General features: G+C 44.8%; 1 protein-coding gene across 10 annotated transcripts in view; it reads left to right on the forward strand.

Moving 5' to 3' along the window:
* The window catches only part of PCBP3 (poly(rC) binding protein 3), a 216,165-nt gene that overhangs the window by 111,785 nt on the left and 87,010 nt on the right, over window positions 1-17,370 (forward strand). For 3 of the 10 annotated variants that reach the window (XM_028503678.2, XM_028503683.2, XM_036017512.1), the window contains one exon: window positions 4,132-4,214. The exons of the other annotated variants lie outside the window; for them this stretch is intronic. The gene's annotated coding sequence lies outside the window, so the exon portion shown is untranslated. The remainder of the gene's footprint in view (window positions 1-4,131; window positions 4,215-17,370) is intronic. 10 annotated transcript variants of the gene reach the window in all.

The raw sequence follows: 17,370 nt of genomic DNA on the forward strand, positions 1-17,370 counted from the left end.
CCCCAGTAGGAGGCATGTGAGAGGCAACCACACATTGATGTTTCTCTCCCTCATTTTCTTCCTCCCTTCTCCTCTCTCTAAAAATAAATAAATAAAAATATCTGAATAGGTAAAGGCCACAGGTTTTTCCAAACCATTGAAAGATATCAATGCTAGATTCATGAAACAGCCTACGCTAAAATGTGTAAGTTAAAAAGGAAACAAACAAGAATCACCCTTCTCACATCTAAGCACACTGTTGTTGACAACTAGAGACAAAGACAGTCTGAAAAGCAACCGGATTTCAAGATGGCCCATTGCTCTCCCAGGAGCCACGGCCTGCACCTGGCACAACTCTCATGGCCACGCCTCTCCGAGTGGAGCTGCGGCTCCCCTGCTCATGCACATCTGTCTTCTTATCTGATCCGTTCTTTTTTTTCATAGTTTGTACTCAGACCAGCAAAATACAGAAGTGCCTCATGTAGTGATGGATCAGGCAAGCACTTTTCTCCACAGTTGCTCTTCCCAAACTACACCAAATTTTGGAGCACCATCTTTTCCCCTCCATACAATGACCTCTTTACCCAAAACAGATTAAATAAACAAACTGTATGGAGTTATATTATAGCATTATGGTTTTAAAAAAGAAGCATATACCAATTTCTTTTTTCTTACAAGTATTTTATTAGATTTAATGCAAAGTATTTAAATTTTACTATTATGAATTTTAATATTTAAAATTTTCTTACTCTTCTTCTTCTTCTTATTTTTTATTGTTCAAGTAGAGTTGTCTCCATTTTCACCCCACGTCAGCCCACCCCACCCCACCCCACCCATCCCCACCTCCCACCCTTGAACCTACCCCCTTTGGCTTTGTGCACGTGTTCTTTATACATGTTCCTTGATGGACCTTCTCCCATTTTCCCCCATTATCCTTTTCCACCAGAAGATATGGAATGAATGTCACTGCATGCAGTGTTTGGATGAACAACAATAGGTTCATGTGTGCATCATGTGAGACCTGCCACAGCGGTCACATCTCCCATCATACTCTCTTCTGTTATGAGTCTGTTTCTGTGTGTCATCATCCTGTCCTAATGGTGCTATGCTGTGCTACAACTTGTAAATGCACTCACAGTGCAGAATAACCATGAACCTCAAAAGGCATATAAATTGGTGAGGAAAATAGTGTAGAAATTAGAATTATGCCTTCCAAAGAGTGACTCTCTTGTACCATTCTCCTCCAGCCAGACCACTGGGAAGTCCTGTCCTCTTCCTCTGAGGCATACTGTCAGCCTTCCTCATATTGCATTTTGAACAAATGCAAATTGTGTTTATTTGCTTTTAAATTATTTATTACTTTTATAAGTTTGTTTTTACCATCCAAGTCATATTTTTTCTACCTGTGAAAATTGTTTGGTTATCTTTGGTTGGGATTGAACACATCATAATTTTTCCATTACAATCAGTGGGTACGTTGTTTCCCTCTATAGTAGAAGGGTTTTCAGAACAAAATAACAGCCTAAGTGAAGGGAAGGTGTTTCAGCGTTCCCATTACTCCTTGTTCTTGCCAGCACTTGGCAAGGAATTGCCAGACTGTTATATTTTAGGCAGTCTAGTGGGTGAGTATTTACATCTATTTTTGTTTTTAATTTGCATATCTTTGATTACTAATGAGACTTAAGTACCTTTTCATGTGCTTATTGGCCATTTGGATCTCTTTTGTGAAATGCTTTTCTCAGTTTTACCCATTTTTCTATTTATGTCTACTGGCCCCAGATGTTTCCACAGTGATTTTCAATGCTTAGATAAAAGTGTAGCGAAGTATAGGAAATCTTTAGGAGAGATAGAATTTTCTCAATAATATATTTCAAACATGTGAGCACGTAGGGAAAAGCAATGCTCACGCACCCATGCTGAAAGAGCTCCTTGAAGATGGGACCAGACACCATACAGAGCCATGGAGTGAGGGTGTGAAAGGTCAGAGAAAGTCTGGTGGGGACCCCACGTGCACAATATACAGGGAGTGTGGAGAACAGGTTGTTCATATTGCAGACCTCACGAGAAGCAGTAGCAGTGTGCATGGCAGTGATGGAGGAACACAATGAGGAGTGAGCAGGCGGAGGGGACCAAGGGCACAGTCTCTTTGCTTCCTGCTCTTCCAGGCCAATTGACCAATGCATGAGGCATTTAAGAGCATCACATAGAGATTATCAGTAAAAGGACCAAAAATAGTTAATAAGGACTCACACCATGTGAATGTGGTAATTCCCATGCCGTCCATGGTGAATCATTAATTATTCTGCTTCGTGGACAAAGGCCATGAGCAGGCCTTTCACACACAAGGTCCAGATGTTCAGTGAACATAAACAAGAGCTTAAAGTCTTGAACAATTAAACTGATATGGTAACATTTCACCTCTCAATTTGTCAGAGATCAGAATGTGAACAGTGAATCGTGTGGGCAGTGGCTGGAAGGATAGTACTCATGAACTCGACGGGATATAATTTGCCTAGACCTATGTGTAGAAGGTTTTGGTTAGCTTCTCTGAAATTAAAAAATGTACAGTATTTTACTTCTCATGCCAAGGTACCTCTGAATGTGCTGACTGAAGAAAACTCTAAGATGTATGGAGGTAAAGAATACTATGCCAGGTGTAGAGCAGGCATGTGTGTCTCCTGCCACACACACAACATCGTGGATGGGCACACAGGGATGGTGCCAGTGACTGTGAGCTCAGCGAAGTAGGAGAGAGTCTGACTTTTCTTTGTTTATGTTTTTACTCTTTATACTTAAATATCTACAGTTTTGAAGAACTATGAAAACTACCTAAGACCAGGAAGAGTTTTAATTGTTACTATTGTTAAAAGAATCTACACGTATTGCCAACCTTATTTCAGACTCATGGTTGGTTACTATTATTTAATCACTGAGAAACCTGAAACACGAAGTGAAGTAATTCACCTACCACTTTGGGAACACACAGAGCAGAGAATGTTCTGGCACCATTATGGCTCCTACATAGAAGGGACACAGAATAACAGTCATTAAAATGCCGTAAATAGCACCGTGTCCTGAATTTACCCTCACCCTCTGAAGGAATTGTCTGTCCTGCTCCTTGCACAGGAGCGCATCCCAGAGGCCCGCAGTATGCTGATGGAGTGGGATCTTCCCTCCCTGTGACCCTGACAGCTGCCTTCCCTCTCTGAGCCTTATGCCCACTCTGTAAAAGTGGTGATAATCATACCTGCTTCCTAATCTGGCAAATATTAGGTATAGGATAATAATAATGAAAATGCTTATAAAAAATAAAGTGCTTAAGTATTGTTAGTTTCTCCCCCTTTTAGGGATTTGGCATGTCTTTTTAATCCAATGCCTATTTCTGGAACATAATTCTTTGGGTATGAGTAGGATAATGACTGCATCTTGAAGTTTTATCTAAGTTTTTTTAGAAGCATGTTCCTGCTGCCCGCACTCTATTGAGGAGCCTCCTGAGACCCCAGCCATTCCCTGGGGGGGGCTGGGGTTGGTGGCCCTGGGTTACTGCACATGGAGTTTCAGGAAAGACCTCCCAGGAGGGTGACAGTGCCCACAAGCAGGGCCTCCTCCTCCTCAGTTGCTTTGCTCCATTGAAGTAGGCATAGGTGCTTGGCTGCGGTCCACAGCACGCCAGGTACCTCTGAACTCTTCCAAATGTGTTGCCAGATTTGTAAAAACACATTCTGCTGTATCTGAGGGCACTTGCTGTTCCAACAATGTGTTGTAAGTCAGAAGCCACAGTAAGCAGTTGAAGCTTTGAGGTGCGGTTCAGGCTATACAGGCTGCAAGGACAGGGTAAAGGACTTTGAATAGATCAGAGCAGAGGCAGGGAGGGCACCTTGGAGACAGTGGGAGCACCCATACGGGGCATGGACAGGAACACACAGGGGCACACAGTGTCCCTTCACCAGGAAGCAGTGCCTTGACCTATGAAATTGTGTCTAACAACTGCTGATAGGCACAAATCAAATTTCAAATATATCAGGTGTTCATGAACCCCCAGATATGAGAATGATAAGTAATTGGGGCCAAGTGGGATTTCAAGGTGTGCCATAACATTGGCCTTGCTGAGTTCATCGGGTAACGTGACACTTTTCCCTTGCTTTTTGGTAGATGGACAGTGTCCTCACCCTCGGGGGAAGCAGGTGGGCTGGCAGGACAGGCGTCCACAGGCCGGGAGAAGGAGACACTCCCAGGTACTCTCATCTACCCCTGCTGGTGACCTACCTGCCCGGCCCCATCCTGTTGCAAACAATGACTCACCTGTGACCCCTGCCTCTCCTGGTCTGCTTTGCCCACCTGTGCCCTGCCTGTGCCCAACCTCAGTGCCTGTTGGTTGACCCACCTAAGCCCAGATCTTGACCTTCCCTTCTCCCACCCCAACTCGGGGCCTGGTCCTCACTTCTGGTTGCTTCCTTTGCTTGTCCACTTCTTTTAAGGTTCTTAACCCTGAATTGCGCCCTGGCTTACATTAACCTCCTAATGGGTGAGCACAACCTGCTGGTGTTCATGCCTCTCGGATGCTTCTTGGCTGTTCGTTTCCTTTAACAGGGTCATTTGTAGTGAAATGAGAAAGAACGTCCTGTTCCTTCAGTGATGCGACGCGGAGTGTGTGGTGATGTTACTCTTCATCTATACAGAATGTTAATGCTTTCACTGACTACAGGTGATTCCCTTTGGGTTAGAAACATAGTGAAGGTAATGAGACACTTCAGAATCAGAACTGATTTTAGGAGTAATTCTAATGAAGCTGGGAAAATTTAATTGCGAACTCAGATTCAACAGATTCCTTTTGCAGACATGCTTTATGCAGGTCCTGGTTCTAGGCTGGGTCAGGCCTATCAGCAAACACACTGATAGGCTCTGTCCCCAGAGACAGTCCTAAAAGGTAGACTGTACACCTGAGAAAGCAAGTGATGGGCTCCATTGATAAAGGAAAAGGGAGAACAACAGTGAGGGAGTGCGTGTGTGTATGTGTGTGCATGTTTCCGCATGTGTGTGTGCACATGCATGGTTGTGTTGGAGGTTGTTAGTGGTCAACAGGGCCATCAGGGTTGGCTTCACTGAGAAGGTGACATTGAAGTAAAGGTGAGTGCATGAGTAATGGAGAGAGAATAGCATTCCAGGCAGAGGGAACAGCCATTATGAGACCTCAGTGTGAGGATGGCTGGAGAACAGCCATGGGCCAGTGAGGTAGGTTGGTGAGGAAGTGGGAGAGGTGCGAGTGGGTCACTACGGCCTATGAGAGCTTTTGCTTTGTAAGGGCAGAGAGGCCGGAGCAGAAGGAGGTTCTTGCAGAATTGCTCTGACTTCTGGGTGGGGAGTAGGTGCTCAGGGGACCCAGGGTAGAAGTAGGGACCAATTAGGAGGTGTTACATGAGTCGGGTGAGAGGTAATGCTGAGGAGGCAGTGAAAGCTGGTCAGATTTGGAATTTGGAAGGCAGAGCCAGTGTGGATTCCCAGCAAAGTGGCTGTGATGTGAGGGGGGCAAGGATATGGCAAGGTTTTAGGCTGATAAAGAACGGCATCCTCTCGAGCTCTTGAGACTAAGGCTGCGGAGAGCGTAGTGGGAGTGTCAGCCTTCAGACATGTTACGGTGAGACACTTTGACATTCAGGTGACTGCTGAATCAACAGCTGGACAGATGAGACTGTAGCTAAGATGAGGATGGGCTGGAAGTGGGGACTCGTGCCAATTCCATGCAGGAAATAGAGGCTCATCAAGGGAGCATCAGAGAGGGAAGAGGATCAGGGATGGGTTTGGGTGCCCCGACCTGACAGGCTGCAGTAGAACAGGGAATGGATTAGGGCTAAGCCAGGACCCGTGAGGGAGCTGAGGAGGCCCAGAGGATACCACACAGGTCAGGAGTGAGGTCTGACTCTAGCCCTGCCGCAGTTTGGGAGAGAGAACTGAGGTTCGTGCAGGTCACTGGCAGCTTGAGCAGTTTTGTTGACTGAAGGGGACGAGGGTAAAACTGATGTGCAAGCACTAGGGCAGGGCCCAGGGAAGGTTTATTCCCCAGTGGGAGCAACAGTGACTGGTTTCTGTGTGGATGGGGTCGCCAGCTGAGCTGCAGGGGTTGGGAAGATGGCTGTCTGGAGCAGCAGACTAGGGCAGTAGGTCATTGCCCAGAGGGGTTTCATCCCAGGAAACCTTCCTGTGAGGGGGACAATTCACATGTTTTTGCCATATAGTGAAAGGTAATTTCATAAGGTTCAATTTAAGGTTTGTGCCTGAATGCTGGAGAACTGGGAGTGTGGCTGGAACAGGGAGCATGGTCTGCTGACGGGTGTGTGGTATGCTGACTGCGGTGCAGCGGCTGTCTTGTGGTCTGTGGTGTGAGTGGAAGTGGTTTGTATTTTCTCCAGTTCCATGCAACTGTCTGGGTATAGGCAGGGACTGGTAGAGAGTGACATTTTAACAGGTTGTTGCGTTTGCCAAGCAATAAGGAAGCAAGTTGAGGACAAAGGGAGACAAGCACTCATGCAAACAGCAGAGGATGGTGACTCTAGGTGTAATCTGGGAGAGGGATGGACATACTTCCCCAGGGAAGAGGTGGGACAGCAGATAAGGCAGCTGTCCATAGCTAACTTTGTTTTTAAGTTGGCAGCAGTTGTGAATTAATCTCTATCAAAGTACAATACAACTAAGAATTTTTTAAAAATACAACTACCTTTTCAAGTTAGAGAAAAGTACTTGGTTTCCATGGTAACTGCCAACCATTTAACTATATAGTAAGTGTTATGAGGTGACACAGGGTAATTAGACAACGGGGAAATTGCAGGGTAAGTCTTAAATACAAAGTGACTATGTGGTTGAATTCTGCTTCTGAAAGCAAGTCTGTGGTTCATCTCTGGCCTCATCTGCTCTGACCTCTACCTTATAACCTGTCCTCAGCCCAGACACAGTGCCTACTCTTGGGCCAACAGCCAGTTGTTTAGATGTGAGTCCTGCTTCTTCTCTCCTTTCTTCACTGGGACCTCAGGCAGGTTGTCCTCAAGTTTCCCCAACCCTCGCCCTATGCTGCTGTGGGGTACCCTTCCTAGGACTAGGCTGGGAAGCAGGTGGAGGCCTCACACAGGGCTACAGGCTGTGGCTTTTGAGATTCATTTTATCAACCAGAACTTTAAAATGGGTATTTTTAGACTTTGGGTAGTTCATGAACTGGCTGTTAAAAGAAAACCTAAATAGGGTTTGTTTCTGTTTTTTTTGTTTTGTTTTGTTTTTTTCAGAAAGACAGTACAAATCAGTACACAAATTAGTCTTCTGCAGATTGAACAGGATGGTTACCTGAGAGAGCATTCATCCGCTGTCACCTGTACCAGAAGCCCCCAAAAGGCAGACATTCTAAGACAGCCACAACAAAAGTAACTTTTGACATTTGTAGAAACACTGATAAGTGCAGGTAGAGGGTCAGATGTTTTAATTAATTATTAAAGTATAGAAACAGATAGTGTTTACAAAATCAAAATATCCCAGAAGACATGTAGAGACCCCTGGTGTCCTAGGAATGAGAATTTGGACACCCAGCTCAGGGTTAGTGGACATCAGGACTTTAAGAAGATTGGTTGGAAGCCCCTCCCACTCCTGCCCTGTGCCTGGACTACCACTGCCCATGTATTTTTTGGACCAGGGCAGCAGGCATTGTGTCCTGACAGCAACCAACTCCAGAGATGAGCAGAGAATTACTCCAGAAAATAAAATCTTGGCAGATACAGTCCAAAGATACTCACCTCTTCTTCCCCCAAGTACCAGGGCAGATCAGAGTGAATGGAACTTATATCCATGGCAGGCAAATCAGACCTCTCAATAGTAGAGTTGTGGGCATAGCCAAGAACGGTCATGGGTTTGAGGAGAACTAACAACAGGAGAAAGAATCACCAAATACAACAAAAGAAGATGCTCAAGGGAAGAGTTAATGACATAAAGAGAAGAACACTCATTAAAAAAAAAATTACACACACGCACATTGCTCCTTCAAAAGAAACAACCAAAGATTTTGGGAGGAAAACTTAGTCAAAATGGAACAATCAGGGTGGCTTAAAATCACAGTACAGGCAGAATGAAGACGGAAACAGTGATTGGACAAATGAGTCAGTGATTATTCCAAAATGCAGACCTGGAGGGGGGGACCCAGAGTTATTCCAGAATGAAGATTTAGAAGTCCCAGAGCTCTTCCAGAATGCAGACCTAGAGGTCCCAGTGCTGTTTCAGAATGCAAACCAGAGGACATGAAACTTTTCCAGAATACAGACTTAGAGGACCCAGATATATTCCAAAATGCAGACCCGGAGGATCTGGAGCTATTCTAGAGTAAAGATCAAGGACCGAGAGGTGGAGAGTCTGAGGCCAAAGCAAGTCTGAAAAGTTCCATTTTCTGTTGTGTAGGAGTCTAAAAAGGAGAGAATGTAAAAGGCTAAGGAAGGATGATGAGAAGCTACTAGAAGGACCCTTCTCGGGGCACAGGACCTGTCAGGGGACTAAATATTGAGCAGGGGAAGTGAGAAACCACAACTGCCCTGACATATTAGGACACATTTTCAGGATACTACCAAATACAAGAAAACTGCCAAAAGTGGCCAGCAGGAGCAAAGGTCTGGCTAGCAATTGGCATCAAATTTCTCAGTGACAAAGTTTTATTTTAGAATTAATTGGATCAATATTTTCAAAGTATTTGGGGGAAAATTATTCCAAACTGGAAATCTTATACACAACTGGACTTGAATTCAAATTGAAGGGCAAAGGAAGGATGTTTCCGGACAGTCAAGGGCTCAGAACTTACCAGCCTCACCCTTAAGACACTTGACAGAGTGAAAAAAAAGGCAGTCATCTATAAAAGAGGGTGATGTTTGATCACACTAATAATAGTAGGGAAAGAGTCCAGTTATGAAATAATTGTTGATGCACATTGGGGTGAAAATTAAAGTAATAGTTAAAAAATCATATGTACATATATTTATATAGTGATGAGAAAGAAAAAAATGAAAGTTCCTTAAACTTCAGTCTTTTCCAAGGGATGTGTAGATACTACTCCTATATAGCCTATGGTATGTAACTATGCATTTAAACACAGTAACAATTTATGACAAGTTGCCAGTCAGAGGCATAGATGGTACAGTTTCAATATTGTAGAGGAAAAACTCTAGAACAAAGAAAATCTGATTAAGTCACCAAAAGGTAGTACAGAAGGGAAAAAATGTAGAAATCATAGAAAATATATAAGGCAAGACATCGTGTAGGTATTAGTTCAAATGTGTATTCATTTTCTCTATTAAGAGATGAAACTCAGTCTTAAAAGTGATATAGAAACAATTTATTCATGGGAAGTATGCTAAGCAAATTCTTTTTTAAAAAAGATTATTTATTTTTAGAGAAAGGGGAAGGGAGGGAGAAAGAAAAACATGAATGTGTAGTTGCCTCTCACATGATCCCCACCACGGACCTGGCATGCAACCCAGGCACGTGCCCTGACTAGGAATTGAACTGGTGACCCTGTGGTTCGCAGGCTGGCACTCACTCCACTGAGTCACACCAGCCAGGGCTGTACTAAGCAAATTCTAGTCACTGGAAAGCAGGACTAACAATGTTATTTTCAAGAAAAAGATAAAAAAGCATTAAATGGGACAAAGATACTTCATTTTGAGAAGCTATAATCCCCTAAGAAGAGTTGGCATTCATGAACTTTTATGTACATAATTATAATAGCTGTAAAATTTATGAAGGAAGAACTTGTAGGACAGGAAATGGACAAATCTAGTACCATAATGGGAAACTTTAATTTTAAAAAAATAAAAAATAAAGAAAAACATACAGTTATGAAGGATTTTCATAGCATTCTTGATGAACTCTGTTCCAAACATAAACATTCTTTTCTTTCTCTTGTTTTTCCTCCCCTCTCTCTCCCTCCCTCCTTTCTTTTTTTAAAACACACCAGGACCATCCATTCACCCTGGTTTGAAAAAATGAGGCTTTTAAAATATATATATATATATATATATATATATATATATATATTTACTATTAATTTGATTTTAAAGAAAATTTTATTTTTCAGCAGCAGGTCACTAAGTACAGTAAAAGTAGAAAATAATCACAAAATGATACTCCCAAATAACCCAGACTCCATTATATCTGTAGAGATTTTGGAATGTTTTTAAATAAAGCATAAACTATTTAAAATAATGAAAATGAGATAATACTGCATATCAAAACATGAAGGATGCTGCCAAAACAATTCTTAGGAGAAAAATGTTAGAAAACCAGAAACATTTAAAATAAATGAGTGCCCTGTGACTCCAAATGTTAGAGAAAATTAAAAAATGATTTAAGACAAATTAGAGATGAATACAGTAGAATCTGAAAACTTGTTACTTGGTGCAATAAATTCTGGAAGAGGACTATGAAATACTTCAAACTGTCAGCAACTTTGATCAAGGGGGAAAAGGCAAAACTTAAAACTTGGGTAACCAGAAAGTAGTAAAAACTGTGTATGTGGTGGCTGTTAAAACTTTCAGAGATTGCTATTCACAACTTAATGCAAAATAATTGAAACATCTAGGTGAAATGAATAACTTTCTAGAAAAATGTAAATCAGCCAAATTGATTCCATATGATTGAAGCATAAAAAGCCCGAATAACCTGTCACTGGGGAAGTGACTGAAACTGTGCTCAGAAATCTGTAACTCACTAGACCCCAGGTCTAAGGGGAAAGGCCCTTAATCAGTTTTTGAGATTAGCAATATTGAGACACAAAGGTTGTGCAAGTAATCTTAAAATGACCTGTAGGTAACTACCTTTCCAAAGACAGATGTGCAAACTATAAATAAAATGTTAGCAGATGGACTCCAACAAAGCATTTAGCCTTAAATATGTTTTCAACTTAAGAGTTGATGGTTTGGAAGCCACCCAGCCCCCGAGTTAGTCCTCTCTGTATTTGCTCTTTCTGTCTTCTTCATATTTCATGAATTCTCATTGCTTTGTTTTCTTTTTGATTTTTAAAAGTTTTCTATTTTCCTTTGCTGTGTTTATTTGATCTTAGGTGTCTTTTAATTTCATCTTGATTTTTGAAATATTTTTCTTTTGTTCCAGATTCTTTCCTGAGTTCTATGACCTCATTCTTGAGTTTTTCTAATTCTGATTTATTCTTTTTTTTTAGCTCTTGCAATATTATCTTAATGTCTTTTAATCAATTTAAAGACATTGGATTATGGTTTTTCTATTTTTGTTCTCATGTCATTATGGTTTGTGTTATTGTCAGTAGGGATGTTACTTTGTTTCTTACTTTCTTTTGTCTTTAAAAAAACCTTGCATGGGGTTTGGCCTCACATGGAGTTCGTTTTCCTGAATTTCTTAGAAGGGAGACATGGTTAATAATAGCATTTCTAATTTCATAGCTCTAGAATGTTTAAGACGGGCTAAAATGAATTAGCCCTGGTGGGGGGACACAGTGACTGGGTGACCAGGGAATTATGTAATTGTATTGCATTGATGTATTTTGTTTATCTGGATGTCCCTGTTTTTAGGAAATACACACTAATGTATCTGGGGTCAAGGTGCATGATGTCTGCTAATCACTCTCAGAAGGTGTAGATCATTAGGGAGAATGAATGAATGAATGAATTGAATTGAATGAATGTATGCATGACAGACAATATGCCCAAAAGTAAACAGTTGGAGGAACAATTAAGTATACATAGAAGGTCTTTGTAATAGTCATATGATTTCCTCAAGATTTGAAATTGTATCACAATAAATCATTGTCCAATACATAAGTACACTATTCCTCAGTGGAAAATGTGATGATTCTTCTTCAGACAGATGTCCTGGGAGACTTTGGGAGGATGAGGTGACACTTGGATGTGCTGGGTGGGGACTCAAAGGTGAGCTATGGCTGCTGGAGCCAGGCTTTTTGTTTTAGTTTCTCAGTATTTTCCTCAAACTGGAATTTTAATTAAAACAAATAAATACCTCAGAATATAATTTTAAAAATCTGATGAAAAGAGGACAAGTAGCCTTTTGAAGTGACATTGGGTTCTGAGTGCAGGAGACGCCGGAGGGGAGTTGGCATTGAGCTTACTTCCCTGTTTGGCATCTGGGGTGGGCAGCCTTTCCTATTGCAGTGCCTCGTCCTGTCACTGTGGTTACTTTTCTTCAGTGTCAAGTGTAAACCAGCCATGGCCCCACAGTTCTCTGTGGACTCATGGTTTACAAGCAGTCAGGAACAGTGCCAACCGCTGGGTGGTGGTAAGTGCGGAAGACCAATAACAAAGAGAAGCCCTTAGATTGGCCAGGTGCTGGGCACACAGCTGCTTCTCATGTAGAGCTTTCTGCTTACAACCCAAGCAGGACACAGGAGCTGGCCTGTGGGCTCCAAGCCTTCTGGACCATGTCCTGGTGGTGACCTTGGACCAGTTCCCTGTGTAGTGGAGACAATGTCCCCTTTTATAGATAGAGGCTATGGTGAAGGGAGACACCCATTAAAACCAAGGAAGCTGTAGTTTCAGCCAGCCGAGCATCAAGTGGATTATGTACCAAGTGTGTTGGTGGCACTGTGCACATTTTTCTGTCTGAGAGATGCTCCTGAGACAGGCCTCAGGCCTGACTGCACTGGCATGGGCATGTTGAGATGTGGGTTTGGGCTTATCTTGATCTCAAGGCCCAGTCCTTGCCAGGTCTCTGCTCCACCCACACAGCCACCCCAGGCCACCTCCCATCCTGGCTCTCTGCTGCTCATCATGGTCACCAGCTGGCTGCCTGCACTGTGTCCAAGGCCCATCACCTATGCTGCCCTGTGCACACCTGTGTCCTCCCACACAGCCTCAGTCTTAGGCCAATTCCCAGGAGGGGGTCTCACCTTTTCCCTGAGGGTGGGGTTAGTAGGGTGAGGGAAGGAGACACCAGGCTTCTGTTCTCCCCATGCCCCCCCTATCTAGGCTTTTGTACCTCTCCACTCCCCACACTGGTGCCCTTCTGGGAGCTGGGACCACTAAACTTGGAAGTCCCAGACTTCCTGCATTCTGGTTGCCATGACCGAGTGACCCTGGAAAGTCCTGACCCTGGAAAGTTCTCCAGATCTGCCCACAGTGTTGTTTTCGTCATCTTCTGTCTTTTTTTTTTTACGCCTGCCTTGTGGAAGTCTCATCCTGGACCTAACTGTGGAGGAGAGCTGTGCGGACTGATATATCTGTGACACCCAACCTGTGTGAGCCCTCATGCAGCCCCACCTCCCAGACTGACCGTACCAGCTTCTCTCTCCCCCACAGCACTGGCTGCCATTTCTGAGGACATCTGTGTCCCAGACCAGCCTACCCTGCTGGCTGCAGTGACCTCTCGATGTTGAAGGAGGTAACCGCAGGGAAAGGGAATCAGCCCAGTCAGGATAGCACACAAACGTGCTCCACCTCCTTCCTTACAGCCTCTGCTCTTCTCTGGGAGGCTTCACAGGGAGGTGACCCACATCTGGCATTGCACTGGTCACTTTGTTTTCTTCACTTCTCCAACTTGAAAACCATGCCTTTTATCTCACTACTGTATGCTTCCTGCCCAATTTCTGCTTTGGACTTCCTGTTTGTTTGGAAGGAATTCTAGATAGTATGCGCTAATCGGGGCCCTCACTGCATCTGCTGATCTGTCACATTAGTAAATACTTGGCTTGTACCGGCAAGACAAGGTCAGATAGTATAGGAGGGAAACAGCAAAACAGCATGTGAAGATTCAAACCTGTACAATTGTTCTCCGTGATCTACCAAAATTTAAACTAATTAAATTATAAAAACGAATCAACTATGCCGAGTTGGTGTAGCTCAGTGAATTGAGCGCGGGCTGCGAACTGGAGAGTCGCCAGTTCCATTCCCAGTCAGGGCACATGCCTAGGTTGCAAGCCAGGTCCCCAATGGGGGCCGCTTGAGAGGCAGCCACACACTGATGTTCTCTCCCTCTCTTTCTTCCTTCCTTGCCCTCTCTCTAAAAGTAAATAAATAAAATCTTAAAAAACAAAACAAAACATGAATCACCTTTGTAATTCACATGTCGCTCCAGTGTCTCTTAATGACATTACCGAACCGTCCATTTAGTTGCCCTGCAGTGCTTACCATCCCTCCGCAAGCTCCCCGCCTACTATTTCTCAAGGACCTCTTCATGAGCTAGCTGTGGCCTCTCAGCTGGGTTGCCAGAGGGGTCCTTGTCTTGGGGTGCCTTCTGACAGGGATGCGCATGCTGCTTAAGTCTCACGACGCTCCCCCTCCTCCTAGCGGCTCCACCAGGGGGGCCCTTCCTGTCCAGTCCTACAGGTTGGCTAGGGCCCAAGGTGTTCCAGCAGGTCGCAAAGCCTCATCGGAGCCAAGGACCTGTCATCAGTGGTCAGGATGATCTTTCAAAACATAAAACAGCTCTGATGACTTAGCCTCCCTTTCTTGTCTCTTCTTGGCTTAATGGTCATGAAAGATAATTACATTTACAAGTATCTGTAGTGTCTCCTGGGCTGTGAGAGTTCAGGGCTGTGATGGCCCTGGCTATTGAGGTTGGGCTCTGAGGGTGAGGTCAGCAGGGTGAGGGGAGGGGACGTGGAGCTAGAATGATGTGGGGAGGTGTAGCTGGGGACTTACACTTTCTCCTGGGTACTGAGAGGCCTGGGGCTTGTAAGCAGGCAGGTCAGCTTGTGTTCTCGGAATGTCCCTCTGGTTGCAGAGGGTACAAAAGCCTGCAGGGAGGTGGGAGCAGGACAGTGTGAGAACCCCAGGAGAGGGCTGCTGGGGGTATGAGAACACAGTGGGGGTAGGTCTGACGGTGCCAGGGCCACCAACCACAGGGACACTGGGTGTGGGCTACATGAAGAAAAGGGTTTCGCCCTTCACACATATCTTGGGTGGATTAGGTTTTCCTGTGCTTTTAATTGATACTCAGATATTGCTCTTGAACACCTATAATTCTTTGTAACTGTTTTTCTTGTTTTCAATAAAAAGTAAAATCTTTAATTTGTATTGGGCAGAATTGTAATTTGAAATAAAAATTATTTTGTTGTGAACACTTTTTTTTCTGATTCTTTAGTTCATTAAGGAGAGTCACTGAAAATCCCTTGCAGAGCCCCTTCAAAATGGAGACTGCGTTGAATTTTCCTTTCCTTTATAACCTGGTCCTGTCCCTTCAGCCTGAGCCTGGGTTGCTGTGTGAGCAGTTCCTCTGGTCACTTATTGCAGCTAAGGGGAGCCTGGGGTTTCAGTAGGGTGATGCTGTCCCTGGGGCTCCTGTGGGTCCTTCTGGTTGGTTTTATCCTCGGAGTGCAAGGAGCAAGGTGCCCATTGCCATTGCCCTTTTCCCAGAGGTTCGATGAATCAGACGAGGTCAGGATTCTGGGGGCTGCACAGCCAGGCACTCAGAGTACCTGACTTTGAGTTTCATCCCGAGATCTCTCAGGCTGGTGCACCTGATGTTCAGGTGTCCACGGAGCAAGGCATGGAGTGAGCTGTCCTCTATCTCTGGTTGTGGCAAGTTGGATGGCACTCTCTTAGCTGTGGCTTTGGACGTGCACAGAGCTGTTTCAGGATGCTTCTGTGCCTTTGGCAGCGGAGGGTCTAAGGATGCCTAGGGGTTCTTTTTGTGCGACTGGGGTTGTTGCTGGGGTTGCAAACCACCCCCTCACCTTCTCACCCAGAGCTGGTAGTCTGGAGGAAGCCAAGGTCAGGATCTTTGGCCAGTTCCCATTGTGAGTAGAGAGTCCTATCTTTCCTCCCTTCCTTAGGGAACCCCCATGCCCTCCCTCATTTTGCTGCCTCCCAGCCATGTGGGACCTTCTGGATTGGGTGCTTGAGGCCTCTTGGGGCAGCACTGTGGAGAAGGGCACACAGAAGCAGCTAAAGCTGAGCTGCTAACCTGGGAGATAATGCTCTCTGGTTCCCCTTTGGTCTCCTGCATGAGCAGGTAAGGGCATTTTGCGGGGGATGCACTGAGCCTGATGCAGGCTCCTGGCCCTGCACATGGGAGTGGTCAGGAGACATGTCCTCCCCAGAGCACATGGCACAGGTCTTCCTTTCTTCCCAAACCCTACAGCAAATAGTCAGATCTTGATGTTGTTTGGACCCAGACACCTTCAGATATAATACAGAAAATGCTTTCTTCACACTTTGCTCTTGTAGCTCCTATTCTTACTCTAGAATCATCCTGGGAATATAAGGCCTAAAATTCTCCATCTGTATAGCACTTTGCAAATTACAGAGTACTTTTCGAAATGCTCAAAGGTGGGCGTTTTCTTGTTTCTGTTTGGAATGAGGAGCTGAGGCTGAGAACTGCTGAGTCATACGGGTTAGCCCAGTGGTTTCTGTAGAGCGGGGCCCCAAGGCTAGGGTCACAGGCTGGGAGTCCCCATGTTCCAGGGAGTGCCCTTCACCTTGGGGAGCTACCACAGCTCTAGTGCTGGTGGAGATGCTGAAGGGGCTGAGTTTTGGAAAAGGAGCTGCCTCTGCCAGGACTTCCTCCTCCCACTGCCTGAGGAGCCAGAGGAGGACCCTGCCTGCCCTCTTGCCTCCATCCCTCCCTCCAGGACCTCCTGCTAGAGAACCTGACATAAAGCCAGCCTTAGAGGTATGGTGGGCCTAAATCTAGGGTAGTCTCCCCCAAATTTTCACCTGGTGTGCAGGCCTTGTTTAATTTCCCCTTGAGAGTGTGTGGGACGTGGGACACGTTCCCCTATTATATTGTTTTGCCTGGCAAAGGGATTTTGTACATGTAATTAAGACTTCTAGTCAGTTGACTTGGAGTGAATCAGAGGGCAGGTGATTCAGGTGGCCTGATCCAGTGACATGAGCCTTTAAGTCTTGGTAAGAAGTCAGCTGAAGATCGGAAGCACAAGAAAATTCCCCATGAGGGCTGTGCTCTAGGGAATGTAAGCAGCCCTGGGAGCTGTGCTCTAGGGAATGTAAGCAGCCCTGGGAGCTGATGGCCATTGAGGAAGTCAGTCCTATAGCCTCAGGAAGCCGCCCTGGGCCTCACCTCAACTGCGCAGCCAGGAAGAGGCCCCACCTCTAGGCAGGAATGCAGCCAGCTGACTCCCGCATGTGTGAGCCTTTGCCCCAGAGAGCCAACTGCCCTGTGTCCAGACCTATGCCCTTCAGGACTGCAAACTGATAAGGTGCTGTTTGCAGACTCAGCCCAGCAGCACAGAGGGAGTGGGTTTGGGGCCAGGAGACAGTGTCACAAAGCCAAATGGTAACTGTGCTTTGTTATATTTTGTTTTTAAAGGACTAGCCAGTCATCTCAGAGCCATTTTACAATTAATCAAAATTTCCATATTGATAAGAAGTGCCACTTGTATCAGTAACTTAACAGTCTGTGCTTGCCCCTTTAGAGTGTTCAGATGTA

This window comes from Phyllostomus discolor, chromosome 2 (genome assembly GCF_004126475.2).
Source record: "Phyllostomus discolor isolate MPI-MPIP mPhyDis1 chromosome 2, mPhyDis1.pri.v3, whole genome shotgun sequence".
Classification (NCBI taxonomy): Eukaryota; Metazoa; Chordata; class Mammalia; order Chiroptera; family Phyllostomidae; genus Phyllostomus; species Phyllostomus discolor.